The sequence below is a fragment of the Harpegnathos saltator genome, unplaced genomic scaffold, assembly GCF_003227715.2.
Source record: "Harpegnathos saltator strain DR-91 unplaced genomic scaffold, Hsal_v8.6 scaffold91, whole genome shotgun sequence".
Classification (NCBI taxonomy): Eukaryota; Metazoa; Arthropoda; class Insecta; order Hymenoptera; family Formicidae; genus Harpegnathos; species Harpegnathos saltator.
Genome location: NW_020230719.1, coordinates 1,440,152 through 1,453,771, shown reverse-complemented (window position 1 = coordinate 1,453,771; position 13,620 = coordinate 1,440,152). Strand labels below are relative to the sequence as shown.

General features: G+C 45.2%; 1 protein-coding gene across 1 annotated transcript in view; it reads right to left on the bottom strand.

Moving 5' to 3' along the window:
• Positions 1-2,392: 2,392 nt before the first annotated feature.
• Positions 2,393-13,620, bottom strand: part of Toll-6 (Toll-like receptor 6) — a 105,759-nt gene continuing 94,531 nt past the window's right edge. The window contains exons 3-4 of the mRNA XM_025307602.1: positions 3,304-3,374; positions 2,393-2,803 (exon numbers count right to left, since the gene is read on the bottom strand). The gene's annotated coding sequence lies outside the window, so the exon portion shown is untranslated. The remainder of the gene's footprint in view (positions 2,804-3,303; positions 3,375-13,620) is intronic.

Genomic DNA, 13,620 nt, shown 5'->3' with positions numbered 1-13,620 from the left:
CGCGAGCGAGAAAATTTAGAAATTGCTCCGGAGCTGGTGAGAACAGAGGGACGTCCGAGGAGTGACAATAAAAACCACCAGTCGCGAAGAAGACGAGAATGCTGACGGACGCCGTAGCGTCCCTGAGCGAAGCGACAGTAGTCTCCGCACTAGGTGGTACCTGGTGGTCGAGGAAAGCTAGTCGGATAAGTGCCCGACCACCAGGGAAAGCATCCGCCTAGCCGGATGACGATCTCTGAAAGGAGAAGAAAGCAAATCAGGAGATGGCGTAAGGATGAGAGGCGTCCCCACAAGAAGACGATTGAATAGGGGAAACCACGCTTGAGATGGCCATGAAGGGGCAACGACGACCCCCTCTACGCGGTAGTTAATAATTTTATGAAGAACGCGCGGTAAAAGAATGAATGGGGAAAAGCGAAAAAATGTTATATCTGCCCAGGAGAGTGTAAACGCGTTCACCGCCACAGAGCTAGGGTCGGGAAACCAAGAGAAACGTAAGAGACGGAACATTTTGCATTGATAATAGATGTAAACAGGTCTACGTCAAATGGTCCAAATGTAGTCAAGATCTTCGAGAAAGCGGCGTGCGACAATGACCATTCTTCTTATATTGCCTCTATTCACAATACCATCGCTGATAGCGAATCACGAGCCGTCAGCTTAGTCTAAGCTGACGGCTCGTGATTCGCTATCAGCGATGGTATTGTGAATAGAGGCAATATAAGAAGCAAAGACGAAAATGTTACGGTCTTCGCATCAGGTCCAGATTTGCCGCGCTAACGATGTAAGGCGTGAATATTGCACCGAGCCGAAACGGTTGATATAGGCAATGGCCGTAGTATTGTCGACGCGGAGGAGAATGTCACAGTTTCGAAGATCTGCAGCAAGACACCGCAAAGCATAAAAAACAGCTTTGAGTTCAAGAAAATTTATATGACGGGACCGTTCAGACGCCGACCATCAATCACGAGTATGACGCGATCTACACGATGCACCTTAGCCAGAGAGAGAGAGAGAGAGAGGTGGTCCGCCAAAAGATGAGTCACCCCCGCGAGAGCATCCTTTACAGGAGCATCTAGCGATAGCCCGCGAAAATGGCGCGGAAGGTCAGCGAACCCTGAGCCAATCGCGTTAAGACAAGCGCCAACCTGCTATTGTTCCCGCGCCTGGTGCTCGTCTCGTTTCAGAACGCTTAAGCGTTTTCCGAGTGCTGAAACAAGCTCCTGGTTGAGCTTGGGGAAACCTAGCTGCAGGAACTCGTCTTGAAGCTGGTACTTGGACAGTAAAGCCGCGCGAGTGTCCTCCTTCAAGCCGAAGTGAACCTCACTGCAAGTAAAGGCGAGGATGAGTGAATCTCACGAAGATTCAGCCACGGCAGGAGATGAGCCGAAGAGCTCATTCGCCAAATACGACGTATTCTCCTTCTCGCAGTCGTTTAATTCCAAAGGGAGTGGAGAAAACTCGGCGAAGGAGACGGTAGCTAGCGGAGGCTGGCCCGCGAAGAAGCATGGTCAGATAGAGCAATCGGATACGTGCCTTCGGGTAACGAAAGCAACGTATCTGGTACGCCGCTCCGGTTCTCAAGAACCGGATGCTTATCTGCCTGCTAGTCTTCTGGAACGGCGATGAGAATATCGTCCGCCAGGGTTGGGCCAGCGTCTTGCACCGCAGAGACGGGAACAGACCGGACGTCGTCGGCAGGCAGAGAAGCGGAAGCCCGCTGGGTCTTCGTAAAGGCCAAAAATATCCTGCAGGATAGTGGTGAGGCCTGCTCGCGACGAGGGTGAAGCATCGCGCGAGGAAGCGCGCGGCCTAACCTCCAAATCGCGCGAGCGACTGCCGAAGTCTCGTTCACGCGATCATCTATCGCGAGAACTATGCCGACGCTTTCGGGAACGATGGCTCCTATGCTTAGACATCCTGGAGACTAACCTGAAAAAGAGCGGATGATGAAAAACACAGCAAACACAGCATAGAAAAAACGACGAACTGTGAGTTGCGCGCAACAGAAACACAATGAGATGATCCTGCGCAAGCGCGCGGGAGAGCGGTGGCGCGCGTGCGCGCCCCCTTTTTTCGCTCTGGCTGAAATATGAATTATTGGGGAGTGCGTGTGCAAAAGACACTACTACAATATCCATCCGGACGAGACCACAGAGCATAATTTTAGATTGAGCGTCGCGATATCTTACGGCCGGCCCGTGCGCGCCTTCGCGCGGACGGCGAGTCGCGAGCGGTGTGTCAGGATGTGAGAAAGAAGTACGCTGTTGCCTTGTGATTAAAATATATATAAATAACTTTATTGTTTATATTTATATTTATATATTTATATTCATATTTATATTTATATTTATATATATATATATATATATATATATATAATAAAATGCCCTATCTATTTTACAAATATACAAAACTCTCGCTATATGTACATCGATCTCCGCTTCGATTAAACAAGAGAGTTACCGAAGAACTTTATTTTTTATCTTTTTTTTCCTTTTTCCTTTTAATGAATCGATCATTGCGATTAAAACTATCGTCGAGTAGAAAGAGGGGAGAAAAAACGTTACTTCGTTGCAATTACGAGTTACAGGTAGTATGCTCCATTGTTCTCTTTTTTTTTTTGTCTTTTTCTCTTGCTTGCCCTAATTACATGTTGCACACTACGAAGCTATCACGATTCTCGAAAAATACGAATAACCGCTTACTTATTCGGACACCGTGTTACGGGTACACTTGCGATAGTAAGAGATGCTTCTGATAATAAGTAGAGGAGAAAAGTCGCGGTTAGGGGTCAGGAGCCCTGCAACAGAAAGAGAAACGATTTCACTGGCATATTGCGGAACTATGCGAAGCTGGTGTGATTCTGCGGGCGCGCGCGCGCGCCACAGAGAGGGAGGGGGCGCGGAAGGGAGGGGGGATGCACTTTAACGACACACTTGAACAATGAATAATTGAATACGCCGCTTTGTACAGCCCCGCGCAATATGTGATGCAATTATTGATCACGCAGAAAGAATTATTCATTAACATTAATATACTGCGTTAATAAATCCACGATAATAATAGAACGGTTTATTATTATAATGAGTTTCAATAAGCGAGCGATCAATCATTATCTATAATGGTACTCTGTATTACTTCGTTTGCACGCAGATGGAATACGATTACAGTGCCCAAAACTGGATATTACTGTGACCATTCCCGGAAAATATTTATAATCGCTCGCCCGCGCTCGCATCGTAATTGCCTGTTATAACGATGTGTGTAACGATATGTGTATAACGACTTTTTCAAGCTTACCTTCCTCGCTGCGATTTCCAATTACACCATACGTAACGCGATTCAATAATACTTTTGGGAACAGTTCACATCTGAAACAAAGAGAAAATTGCGACATATCAATTGGCGGCCGATACAGTTCGCCGCGCGTCGCTCTGCGAATTCACTCGAATTCACGGCTAAAAGAAGCAGGGCAGTCGCGAGCGGCATTCAAATGCAGTTTAAAGAGCGTCGTGCATAATAAGGGGCGACGTCGACTCGAGCGTCCCGGTTGAATAATTCGACGGCAATTTCGCGGGAATAGACGCGACACCGATATGTCGGCGAGGGAAATGCTTTCGGAGAAAGGAAACGGAAGCGAGTAATCCAATTGCAAAATTAACCAAAGGATATGATCGAATAAATGGAAGATTCAGCCCTGCTTTTTGAGCATTCCATTTGAACTTGCGAAGAAGAGAACGCTCGGATCTTGCATAGCCGTAATTGCATAGAAGACGGTTCTTGTGTACTTTCATTCCGAGAAAACAGAATTTCTGCTTTTCAGAGCCGAACTTAGCCTCGCAAGAAGCGGACATTCTTCCCGTCCCGCTTCCCCTCAACCGAAACGCGTCTGGTTCGTTCATTATCGCATTAATTCGATCAGTCCTTCTTTTCCTCTTCTTTCGATCCTCCGTCAAAACACTCCTCAACTTTTTGCACCGGAATATTCACGAGATCTCTCCGTCATGCCTCGCAATCATCCCGATTAAAAAAAAAAAGTTTGACGATGGATTGACGGACTGCAGTCCGCCGCTGGTTAGGCGGATGGCGGAGAATCAGACCGTAAAATGTACATCGCACGGAGATCGGCAACGGGATCAGCGGAAAAACTGCAAAAAGCTCGGCAAAGAGTAGTCACGATGTTTTCTTTCGTCGCGCTGCTTCCTTCAGCGCGACGAACAGAAAGTGTGTTAATAGTTGCTGGCAGTCGAAAGAAGCCGATTAGGAATTTGAGATCGCGGAGGCAACAATCCGCATCCGATGCAGTGCTGATCTTTCCGTTTGTTATTTCAAAGCTTAGCCAAATAACCACAGATACGGTAAATAAATGCAATTCGTGACGCGAGCTGACACTCGTTTCGCCATGTGACACTTTGTCGTTTGTTTAATTCGTTGTACGCCATTGGTGGCGCCTTACACGTAAATTAGTGACACGCGGCGGTACCGTCGATAGCGTCGGCTATTGTTCGAATCTTTTCATATATTAAAGGCGATTGTTACTTCACGAAAAAAATATTTTCTTAAAAGAACAGTCTCGTTACCTGCTAGAAGGCTCGTTCTACGTGCGTTTTCGCATTAGAATTGTTATTATATATGCGCATAACAGCTTAAAGATAACAGTTGATACAATGAGCGATGAAAAACTTTATATTCGATGTGAATTCCAGCAAGGAAAAAATATTGCTGAAGCATGTGAATCCATTTGCTCTGTTCTTGGGGAAAATATTGTCCCGCAATACGTGCAAATACTGATTTCGTCGCTTTAAAAGCGTAATTTTGACGTGAGTGATCGTCCGCGCTCTGAAATGCCACGAAAGCTTGAGGCCGACAGTTTGGAAGCGTTGTTGAAGGAGAACCCATCCCAAACGCGAGTAGAACTTGCGGAACAGCTCGAGTTGACCAAGCAACAGTTTCAAGGCGACTGCATGAAGTGGGAAAAATTCAGAAGCTCGGAAAATGGATGTCGCGAAATAGCCGGTTTATCCGCGAATTATACGCCGGTTGAGTTCGTGCGTTTCAAAAGAGATTTTTTGTCGAAAGTTGTTATTGGCGACGAAAAATAAATTATGTGTAACAATCTTAAACGCAGACATTCGTGGGCGGATACTGGACAGCTTTCTACATCAGCGGCAAGACTATTTAAATGCATTGCCAAATATAAAGTTTTTCGTCGCTCCTTCAACTGTTATTTTTAAGGTTATGTGCATCTATAAATCGTAATGAATGGCGCTTTACAAGTTCGACATTAACCTTAGACGGGGTATTCCATTTAAAGTACATTAGAGGGCTGAAAAGAAGCCTAAAACTTTCACATATACCAAATACAAGCGGATCACTCTCGCCAGCTAATTGAGAATTAGGCGCCGCGGATGTGAAGAAGTGAAAGTGAGTATTTATTTGAGGCACGGTATAAGAAAGAACAGTAGGTTCACTCAGCACAAAATAGTGCGAACGGTCGTTTGTCGCGCATGACCGAACTGCATGATCAACAATATGGCGGTTAATAGCTGTCAAAATGTGTAAGTGTAAGCAACGATTAACCATATGACCGAATTTTTAATATAATATCGTTGTTTTATTAAAATCAGTGAAATGAATGAAAGAGGTGGGTATAAATGTTGTATAACAAATGCAGTTTAAAGTGCAAATTTAAATTTGCAAAGTGTTAAATTTTGTTTTAATCAAAATGTGTCCCTTCCGAAACAATACAATATAAAAAAAAAGGCGGACATCAATATCATTTAGTTTCCGAGATTTTTTACCTGTTACGTTTGAAATTTAGCACCCTGTATATATATATATATATATATATACATTTTTCTATATTATAATTAGTAATATGCTATATATTATTAATTATGATATTATTAACATATTATATTAATAATAATTCATATTTTTATATTATTTTATAATGTACCATATATTATAGATTTAACAGTAAATATTGAAAAACAGCAATAAATCTGTTTTAGCTACTGTTCATTATCATTCAAATTATAACCCGCGCACAACCAATAACATGGCGATCTTGTAGCAAAAGCTGAGATCGAAAGCACCGCCACCGAGATGAATCTACTGTTCTTTCTTATACTGTGTTTGAGGTCTCCGCTGAAGCGAAATGTCGGTCTAGCGACCTTGCCCAGCGCTAAAAAAGAAGCGTCTCGCGAATGGGACACTTGGATCGTTCGCGGGCAAAGTAGCGAAATCCAAAGAGGCGGGCAAGATTCCGCTCCGCATGAGGGGAGTCTTACAGTGTCGGCGCGAGTTTACGCGACGCGACGGGGAACTTTTCCCGAATACGAGATCAAACTTTTCCGCTATACCGGGTGAGAAGTGCGAGATGCGCGCATTACTGCCGCGGCGGTTCTATAACAAGTTATATTTTTTAATTTTTCCCACGGCGGCAGCGGCGGCGGCGGCGGCGGCGCGTCGCCGCTGAAAGTTTCCCTGTGGTTTTAGAAATGCATTTAAACTTCCGCCTGGTTGTGCTCCGTGTCAAAATGCATTTCCTTTTTGCGTCGCCGGCACGTCGCGCCGCATCAGAGGGAGATTCTCTCGCGCGCGAGCAGCGCGAAAAAGCGATGCAGCACATTTGTGCGATGTCACGGCCGCGGTAGCGGCCGGCGCTAGACATCGCGGCGGATGTGTCCGCCGTTTTGAAATTCTGCTGGCTCGAACTGTGTTACGCCTCGGCGAGCACGTCGACTGACCGACCCGACCCGCGGCCCGCCCCGCCCCGCCCCGCCACCGCTGCCGCCGTCACCGTTGTTACTGTTACGGTGTGACGGCGCGGCGGTTGCGCCTAGCTAGACGAGATCCCAATTTTTCGAAAAGCCCTCCGCGTGTCTCTGGCCGGGTGCAGCCGCGTAATCGGGGGCAGCTCTCGCGCGGCCGAGGGTCGTCGGAAGTGCGTTCGCCGCCTGCGAAGTTCATTTCGAGCCCTTCGCTCCTGAGTGCCGCGTCCCGATGTGGCTACCTGCGTAACCGCATCGGAAAACCGGATCGGGTGAAAAGAGGCGAGTTTCGAGGTGTAGTTACGCGGGTGTAGCTGCGCGGAGATTGCAGTCGCAGCAAATGGAATGGGAATCGAGCCGGGCCGGAAATGATGCAGTAAGAATTCAGTCGGCGATGAAAGGCCGACGAAATCGAAGCGTGGTTATATACGCGTGACGATGAGGTGTGTCGACAATATGATGCAGCGTGTTATCGCGCGCGTTCTTTCAGCTGCCGGCAAGCTGATCTAATTACGTGATACGAGTAATTTTGTCGCTCGCTAGCTGAAGGGTTAAGGGAGGAATTACGTGCGGGGCAGGCCGTTTTCAAGGCTATTTTTTTTACGAATCTTTTATCACGAATTTCTTTTCATAGAAACGGTAGGATCAATGGACTTGAGTGTTCACAGTATATTCATTAATGTTCGAAATATAAAGTAATTTATATTTCTTTACTATACGTTACTATACGGAAATACACGTAAAACTTTAAACGCGTTTATCAGCTGGAAACACCATTTTCTTAAACTGTCGACACGATTACGCAAAAGCTACTGAACCGAATAAATTGAAGTTTTTACACAATATACATGTAGACATGTAGTTTTCGCTCCTACATCGAACACGAAACGAAAGTATATAACGAAAGTTATATTCTATTTCATTCATTTTTTTCTACATATGATTACAAGTTGAAAAAAGTTTCATTTTCGATACTTCTTTTTTGTCATTTTTCCAAACCTGGCTTCGTTGTCTTCATTTTGGTTATAATGTGGTAGCCGTATATTTTAAAAATCATTCTCATTTTTTGGTTTCAGAGTGGTGAGAGGCCCGGAATTATATCGATAGCAAACATTAGAGCTCGCAAACGGATGACTGCATTTTTATCTGTAATTACAAATCGGATCGGTTCTTGTGATTCAATAAAACTTATACGTTGAACATTAAAGAGTACACTGTGAAAATTCCAAGTCCATTAATCCTACCGTTTCTGTAAAAAAAATTCGTAAAATCAGCCTTAAAAACGGTTTTCCGCATGTAATTCCCCCCTCAAGTAAATCGGGCGATAAATGCGATCAATAACGCGTTTCATCGGACTGAATTTCGAGCTTGTGTTTTATACAAAAGCGGACGACGAAATTTCGCTGACAGAATCGGAACAGTTGGTTCGTCATACGCGAGCCTGAGTGGAGCTCGTTTAACACGATGAATTGTGTCCCCACTGATCTTTCTCTGATGATATGTATAAAATTACCAGAGAGCAATGATGGCAAAGCCTGAAGAGATTCGAGGACGGAATATTTTCGCTCACGTGCGGATTTCATACGACACGTTAAGTGCCATACGATATCTCACTCTTTTGGAAGCACTTTTTTCAGCGATCAAAAAAGAAGAAACAATGCGTTTAATGGAACGTCATGTTTGTCCTTAAAATGGCTGCTACTTGCTAAGCAATGCGATTTTGAAGATTGAATCGTCAACGACCGTTATTTCTCACTTATCTTGATAATCATTTTAATTTGTTTACTTTAATAATTGAACGTTTTAATCTCCGCTTCCAACGAAGCTACATCCCTTTTATCAGAGGCGATATTTCATAATTATTAATACATTTTCCCTCTCAAAAAAAGAATAAAAATAGAAACCAAACATGTCTTTCGTGGAAAAAAATGGACTTAATTCTCGTCCGTACTTTCTGCCGAAGAGATCCCCGAATTTGCGTCGTTTCCCCGAGCCTCCAGGCGGAGGTAACCCCTTTAGTTCGTCGCGCCTCGACGGTCACGCATACGCCATATTCAGCGTGTATAATTGGGCGTTTAAATTTCGAATGTGCTATTCGGACTGGACGGTGTCCAGCGACCGGCAAAACCTCCGACAAAACACCGTTCCTTACCGTCAGCTACATTGCATGATGATTAACACCTTCGCACGAGGAAAAGAAAATAATACTTCACAAACGTGTCTCCCAGCGAGGAGAAAATTGATTTAATCTTCAGCTATACTTTATCCCGAAAAGATCCCGGAATTTGTACCGTTTACTCGAGGCCCCAGGCCGAAGTAACCCCTTTAATTCGCCGAGTCACGCGCGAGACTCGACGGTCACGCGCCGCATTCAGCGTGTCCGGCGACCCCCGCGAATAATATCGCTGAGCTGCGGGAGGGAGGGAGGGAGGGTGTACAAGAAGCGCGCTACTCGGTTGTGGCCGGCGGCCGGCAGGGGATCGAAGAGATCGGCCGCCCCCGCCGACGAAATAAGAGAAATTCAGCCGCGCTCGGCGCGTGTATCGCTCTCTCGCGTCGGGTTTAATTAAACGCTCAAAGAAACAATAAATACGCGCTCGTCGCGCTGGATGCGGCCGTTCGCTGTCCCTCTCTGCCCCTCCGCCTGGCGCGCAGCCGCCTTCTCTGTCGGCGGCGAATCCTCTGTGCCCCGATCGACGTACGCGCCGGGGATCGACGGAATTCCGTTCGGGGGAATTCTGAAAGCTCGCGCGCGCGCGCGCGCGGCGGCGGCGCCAGCGGCGCGGCGCAAATGTAATTACAACGGCGGGGCCCCGCGGGGGCGGCGCTGCATAGGAAGCGGTGCGTAAACAGCCAAGTTATTGATTGCGAAAAATCACTTCTAGCCAAACACAGCCGCGGCGGCGGCGACGGTAGCAACAGCAACAGCAACGAGATACACGAAGCCGGAATACCGGCTTTGATTGGGTCCCCGCGCTGTCGGCGGCGCGGAGGCACGACTGTTCGCCGATCGTCAATTCCGCCGGCTGCCACGGCCCGGGGCTCGACAATCCCATGGCGTTTACAGTTTTACACTTAATGACGCGTCAATTCATCTCGTCCGAAGTTGCGGCGCGGCGATCTCCTCCTTTTGACGCCGAGAGTCCGCTTCCGTGTTAAGTTGAATTCATGGCCAACCCCGAAGTGGCTCGCGCGAATTCACGGCGCTTCCTCCGACACTTCCCTCACGCTTCCGCTTGTAAATTGCTTTTGCATCTTGCACACTCAGCCGCAGGATGATTTGAATATCACGGTTTTTGTTTTCCAATACAGCGCTTCGAAATTTTGTCACAGCTAACGGACGCTGTTAGACGCGTTTAAGTAGCAGTCGCTCATAACAGGAGCGAAGATGAAGGTGCAGCTTTAGGATTGTGTGCAACTTGGTTATTGGGGTCTTTTAATCGCACGCAATACTAATTTATTATTTATATTATTGCATTATGCTATCGAAGCAATACATTTATCATAGTGGTGGCTTTAGGTTAATGTTTAAAAAGGAATCTTGTATGATCAGGGAATATTAATAAATTTGCACGGAATGTCAAGGGTAGAAATATTTAGGTCCTTTATTTTAATTTAATAAAGAAGAATGTAGTAAAGATACTAACATTCTTTTTAATCCTTTGCAGTTGTGACGTGTTATATTTATTCCCGAGTTGAAGAATCTTGATTGTTTATTTATTTTCAAAGAGTCCAAAATTTATAGATTCCGAATGGCCAATGGAAGTTTAATTCATGTACAAACTGAGGTGCCTCTAAATGGCAGAAATTTTGCCACTTGTAGATTTTCAAAAGTCGACTTTTGGGCAAAGCTGTAAGTTCAGTACAATCAAAAGAGATCGATGTAAACTTCAGCATATTACATCGGCATTACTGAGGTCGAAATATATTCAACGTGGGTCCGGGATCTTTTGGAAGCGAAAAATTGTGAAGATTAATCAGATGAAACTGAAAAGAAAAGTCAAGTACCATTTTGCAAAACTTGCAATAGTTATTAAGTTATTAATGATTGAAACTGACCACATGTAGAGGCTTTTTTAATTGATAATTTGAAAATTCGCGTATTTATTTGCAAAGTGTCAAAGGATATTTTTGTTCAGAATGACCTAATCTAGAATTATATGACGGCTATTGTGTTTAGCGATAGATATGAGTACATTGAACTTTGAACCCTGAATCTTAAACCTGTCACTAGGCACAATAGCCGGCATGTAAGTGTAGATTAGGTAATTCCGAACAAAAAAGTTCTTTACCACTTTACAAATAAGTACGTAAATTTTCAAGCTATCAATTAAAAGATCCTCTGAATCATTTTCAATTATTAATGACTTAATAATTATTGCGATTTTTGCAAAATGATACATAACTTTCCTTCTCAGTTTCATCTGAGTTTAATCTTCACAATTTTTCGTTTCCAAAGGATCCGGGTAGAATAAGATGAAAATTTCAACTCGGCTCTTGTCGTAAGCGATTACTGCGCAAACGTGTCAGCAATGTTTCTCATTTGGAGCAACGTGGAATGCTGCAACTTCACCGGGAAAAATGTATGCGAGCTATTTCTGTGGCCGAGTCTACACCTCGTATCTGAAAATGTGATAGCTTTCCAAATCCTCAATGCGCAAACTCGCGCGGTTTGTAGTCTCGTTAATTTTGCGTGTCCACGAATTCGTAAAAAAAAAAAAAAAAAAAAAAAAAGTCTCGCATATTTTATGCAAACGGCCGGATGTAAAATTGACAGCAGGTTTAGCAGTCGATTCATAAATCGTCCTTTATGCGTCCTTTATGAGCGATTCATATCGCACTCATACTACATATGACAGGTAGACAAAATGGAAACACAGGAAACATCGTCAAAATTTATTTTAAACAATATGCTATATAAAACAATGTAAAACATAACAATGTAAAACAATGTAACACGAAAATCTGAGAATAACTCTTAGCAATTTCGTCGCAATACAAAATATGTATCAACACAAAATTCACTTTAATTCAATAACTCAGCAATAAATTCACTTTATTATATAACGAAAAATTAATAATCAATTCAATACAGCTTCATAAATGTAATCTAAAAAAAAAAAAAAAAAAAAAAAACAGAAATTGCAAAGTTTCCATCACCGATCGTGAGAATCTATTTGAGCTAATTCACCGTTCGCCACATTATTTTTGCAACATTGTCAGGACTCGGGCACAAAGGATCAAGTGCGGATACTTAGATGATCGAATATTGAACGCTTTCGAAGGTCCATTTGCTAAAAGTACTCGTAGCGGAGGACGCGAAGCCATTCCGGAGAAGCTCTTGGCAAAGTTCCGCTTTAAGCCTCGGAAGGCATGGAGAAAACGGCAGTAAGTACTCGTTTGTAGCATCCAAGTAGAACAATAGCCTGTACAGCATTCTGCCGGGAGTTTCTCCGTTGGCTCATCAAGTTCGACGGAATTTGCAGGGTTAATGTAGAACCGAAATTTCGATTCGGATTAACTTTCCCGGTCGCGCCGACGCTGCCGAAGACGCCGGGCGCGGCCGCGGGCGACGTACTCTCGCTCGTTGCAAGATTCGCAGGAGAAACTTGAAGAATAAACCAAGTATCGGGAAATTACATTATCGGGAGGAAACGCGGAACAAACAGCACGACAGATCATCCCTCATTGCTCCACGGAAAAACCGTCCGTCGCGCGGATTTGCAGCTTTCTCCGCGAACGAGTAACGCGAACCTGTGAAACGATATTTTATACGCACGTCAGTTTCACAGACCTGTCCCCCCCCCTCCCCCCCGCTATCTCCCACACTCTTTTTTAAAATTCGCTCACGCAACCTCGTTTTCCTCCGGCGGCCGCCGCCAAGTAGCCAAATAAACGTATCGTACATGCGGCGGTGCGCAGCGCGGGGATATTATATCCGCGGACAGTTGACCAAAATGGAAATAGCGGCGGCGAGGCGGTGGTAAAGTAACACAATCCTCGCGAAATTCGATTTGCCCGGGTAATGAAAGCGTCGGATTCGCGGTACGCCCTGCGCGGTCCATAAGCTCCGGCGTATCTGTCGATTTTCCATTCCCGCAAATGTATCGAGCCTCGCCGGTGACTTCAGGGATAGTCACAGGCCCCTCTCTGTGATGCTCTCTCCCTTCCTCTCCCTCCCTCGTAGTTATTTATCCTGATTGCAAATTTTCTCCGGCCTTTATGCGAACCTCACGTTGCAGCGTGTATTTTCACTTGTACATGTGCTTTTGATTTCTTCTTGTGAAATTGTGGAACAGAAAACTGCAAAACTCGCTTGTTCCTAGAGAGTGCGCGCTGCAACACTAATAAACGCTTCTCTCCCTCTCTCTTTCTGCCTCTCCCTTCCCAGAACTGAAATTCGTCGAGACGACAATTAGTCAGTTCTTTTCCGCTGCACCCCCTGGATTACCTCGCGCTAACTCTCTTTTCCTCCTCTCCCCCCCCCCCCCCCCACCAAGTCTCAACCGTGAAACTATTTGTTCCCAAGTTCCGAAAGTGTTCGCTACACTAGTTCTTCGACAAAGAATAGATCGAACATACGCGACTCTTCTGTCAACTTTCGCACGTTTCCGGAGCGCGGAACGTCCGCGAACGTAAAGCGATTCTTCGCGAAAGAGACGCGAGTCGCGTTTCGACGACGCACATTCGTCGTTTCCATGAGAGGTCAATCGCGTAATTGTCACGGTGAACTTTTCCAATTTCAATCTCCGCGCTCTGTCGTTCTGAATCCCGCCCCCTTGGTCTCTCGTCCAATCGTGCGGCGCCGGAAAGAGTTGCGCCAACGAAATTTCGACAAATT